This window comes from Perissodus microlepis, chromosome 12 (genome assembly GCF_051167445.1).
Source record: "Perissodus microlepis isolate ML-2025 ecotype Zambia chromosome 12, ASM5116744v1, whole genome shotgun sequence".
Taxonomy (NCBI): Eukaryota; Metazoa; Chordata; class Actinopteri; order Cichliformes; family Cichlidae; genus Perissodus; species Perissodus microlepis.
The window spans coordinates 27,089,186-27,093,226 of NC_140472.1; positions in this window are offsets into that span (position 1 = coordinate 27,089,186).

Consider the following 4,041-nt stretch of genomic DNA (forward strand, 5'->3'; position numbering starts at 1 on the left):
GTGATGAGTGAGTACTGAATGTGGAGTTAGCATTGAGCTTAAACGGAATGTATAAGTACTTAAAATGTATGATGTTAATCGCGAGTTAGCATGTTAGCATTTTAGAGCCTGTATTAGCTATGTATGCTGAATATGTAAGCTACAGATTACTCTATGGAACTAAATAGTAATCTCTAATGCACAGTGGACCGAGAGGAATTCTCTGGACCCTTCTGCTGTGGATAGGATTTCCGTGGGTTTGTCCCAGTGTGCTCAGCAGCCCATGTATGCCGCTAATTCCGACCACGTTGCCGAGTGGAGGCCGCATGGTCACAAACCGAGCCTGCCCCTCAGCTTGTCCTCGCACTTAGCCCGAAGGATTTGTGAGTAGCCATGAGCACGTGCGTTTTGTTTTCTGCTTGTTTATCAAGCGAAGCGGCCATTTGTGTGTTTTTCTGGCCCAACGAGCCCGAGCAACGATCAGGCCTGCAACGGTTTCAGTAAATGAGCTCTAAAAGGTTACGAATTTGAACTGAACTTAAAGGGGAATATCTTGGTTAAATGTGTTGTTTCTGAACATTGACTGTGAATTGTGAAGAGGCAAAAACCATCCAATTGAATTGTAAGGAAACACTTCCGAACTTGGAATATTGTCTTTTTTTAATTTAAATCATACTTTGTTTTGACTAAATGTTACATTTTGAATTTAAAGTTTTGTGTTGTGTCATATTTATGATTTACAGAGTTTATAAGTGATAAGGGTTACTAAAGGGTAAAAAAGAGGTTTAACATGTTAGATAAATTCATTATTCTTAGTGAAGATTAAACAGAACTCATTATTTTCACTAAGTGGAGGCACCGCCAAGATTTCTAAGTACAAAGGTTAAAACTGGTTAGCTATTGTTTCTCCTGTTTACCAATAAAATAAGTAACGTACCCAGGGCCCCGCTCAGAGTACTATCACCATCTTAACCGAGGGTTAATCCAGAGCTACTTGAGTTGGGTGCTACATGAAGTTTTTTTTTCCAGCAAATAAAGCTGCTGCTTGAATTTAACAACTCCTGCTCTGTGCTCGCGATTTGTGACAGGTAAGTGGATCCAACACACAATTCCACAACTGCTCTGCTCCAAAACCTGGATAATCCACAAAACGGGCATATCAGTGGGATACTCATGAGAAAACAGCATAACTGCTTAGAGCTCGGGGCTTCACTAACTTGACTTCACAACTCAACAATCCAGTGTCGACTGCAGCTCAGCTACTCTGTTAAGTAGTCCTCCAGACAAGGCTGATCAGCGACAGGTATACCTATGCATAGTTCTCAGCAGAATGTTGGATCTTCTTCCATGAATTTTCAGCTTATTCATTAGCTTCACTGTGCAAAATGATGCAGTGCTGCCTGGGTCAAGAAATGCATAGGTGTACAATGTTACATTTCCTTTCTTGGCCTTAACTTTCACAGGCACGATTGAAAGTTTGAATTCATCTTTACCGGCCCCAGTAAGAGCACTGGTCTGAATAGACTATGGCACGATCTTGAGTTTGTTCCTTTGATTCTTGTTCTTTACTCATTGTCTTTTGATAAATGTGTAACATTTGAGGATGCTTTAAACCACACGTCTTGCAACTGAGGCGCTTTTTGCAGTCTCTGCTAATGTGTCCTTTACAAAGACATCCGAAACAGACTCCATTCTCTTTTAGAAAAGTGATTTTGTCTTTTTGCGTTTTTCTTTCCAGCTCTTGACAATTTTCTAAGGTATGTTCACCTTTGCAAAACAAGCAACTCCTTATTTGTGTGGCTCTTTCTTTTTCCTTAACTTTGTCATTTTCTTTTTCAGATGCCATCACAGAGGTAGCAAAAGAACTTTCTTTGAATCTTGTGTGAGTTTGAGACTTGCGTTTTCTTGTGTCTCTGTTTGTTGTGCAGATATCCTTGATGTCCCCAAACACTGGGTCAGATGCGATCTTCACTTTTTTTTTTCTAAAAACTCCACAAGATCCTTAAATGTAGCTTGTCGATTACACTTCTCATGGAAATCACTGACTGAAGTTCTCCACTTATCTCTCTGCCTGTAGGGAAGTTTCTTTGTTATAGCTAACATGTTGGCAGGCATGTCAAGCTCCTGCATATAACTGAGATCTTCCATAGCATTGCAACAGCCTCTTAGGAATATTGTGTAAGCTTGAAGAGCTTTCATGTCCTCTGCTTTTATTGAAGACCAAGCAAGTGCTGAATCCTGCTTCTGAAGTCATGTGTAGGCGACTCCTTACAAGTTCTCTTGGTTGACCCTTTGTGTGTTGTTCCAAATAATAAAGACAATCTCCAGGGTTTTCATTTCTGCTTTCAATGTTGTGTTCAAACGATTTAATAAAAGTCTGGTACTGAAGTGGATCTCCATCAAAAACTGACATCTCCTTTTTAGGTAATGAAGAAAGACTATGTTGTTGGATTAATAAAGCAGTGAGTTCATTTTGCTTACTCATGACAGATAAGATGTTACAGTCTTCTTCATGACTAGAAATTTGAGAAGATACATTTATTTTCATGTGAATTTCTAATGTTTGACTGATATGTCAAGGGATCTTCAGAAAGAGTCTGAGGTTGTGTTGGAACTCTGCCTGTGGTTAAGAGAGATTGTGAGTCTGCAACATTATGCTTCCTAAAGATATGCACATGTTGCCTTTCATGTACAGGATTATCAGGACGAGTATTCAATACTTGAGTTACTTTTTGTCCCTTTTCAAAATATAACTCCATACCATCTGATATTTTTGATAGTTTACTTTTAATACTGGATCCTTTTGAGCTTGCCAGTACTTTCATTTTTGCAACCGTGGCAGCTATATTTGTTTCCAGCTCCAGTTGCTCCCGCTGTCTCCTTAACTGTGCTTCATGTTCCTCCAAGGCGTGTTTATCCTTAAGCGGTTTTTGCCTTACAATCAGTGCAGCTGCTTCAGCTTCAGCCATTATTCGTGCTGATGTTGTACTTGAGGCTCTGGAGTTTGAGCTTGAAGAACTGATTTTACTCTTTTTGCTTCCTACATTTGAAACACTGTCACCTGGCTGTATTTCATCTTGTATGTCAGAATTTGTTTTAACCTGCTTTGGAGATGTTAAGATGTTATGTTTATTGTTTGTGGAAGAAACCGTCTCCTTTGATAAAACAGTCTCAGCAGAAACAGGCACATCTAAAGTAACAGCAGTAGGCACATTCTCAGCTTCATTGCCTTTTTCCATAAAAGGTCGTCCAGCTTCAAGAAGCCACTGTTTCACATCTTCAACAAAACCATCATTACATTTTGTTATGCATCCAAACCAATCAATATGAGCGTCTTGTTCATCTTTAGGAATCAATAAAATGAATGCATCATCAACTGCTTTGGCATTTTTATACAAATCATTCAGTTTTCCCAAGTTAAGCTGCACAGTTTTTGCATTGTCATCATTTTTCATCAATTCTTTAATATCACGTGTTAACCCTTTAATCTTGTTAACATGAGCCTTTCGCTCTTTCTGCAAAGTTTCCATTTTAAAAGCAAGTGCTTTAGCCGTCAGTTTTGCAGATCTTTTTTCTTCCAGTTCATGTTCGGCTTCTTTTATTTCACTCATCGTCACTTTTTCACATGCATCAAAACAACATTATATTCCACAGCTTCAAAGTGCCTGCCTGGCACACCTGGAGTTGGTGATAGCTATTTAATAAGAGAGAGCGTGAGAGGGGAGGAGGAGGAGAGACATGGCGTGGTAACCGGTGTGGGCGATGGCCGCGCAGAGCGGCACAGAGGCCCGGCTATAGGCAGCTGGCTGAGGCGTGCGGCAAAGGAGAACGAGACCGGAGATCGCGGACGACCGCGCACTGGAGAGAGTGATCGGGGCTGAGCAGAGAGGTCTGTGTTGGTGTTGACGGGAGGTAGCTCCTTGCCGAGAGAGGCCCACGGCAGGGGATTGAGAGGCAGCGGGATGGCGCCTTATGTCCCCGGGACGGCGAGATTATGGCTACGCGTGTGAAAGCACAACACAGTGGCGGGCGGAGTTAGGAGCTCTGCCCATCCGGGGTAAG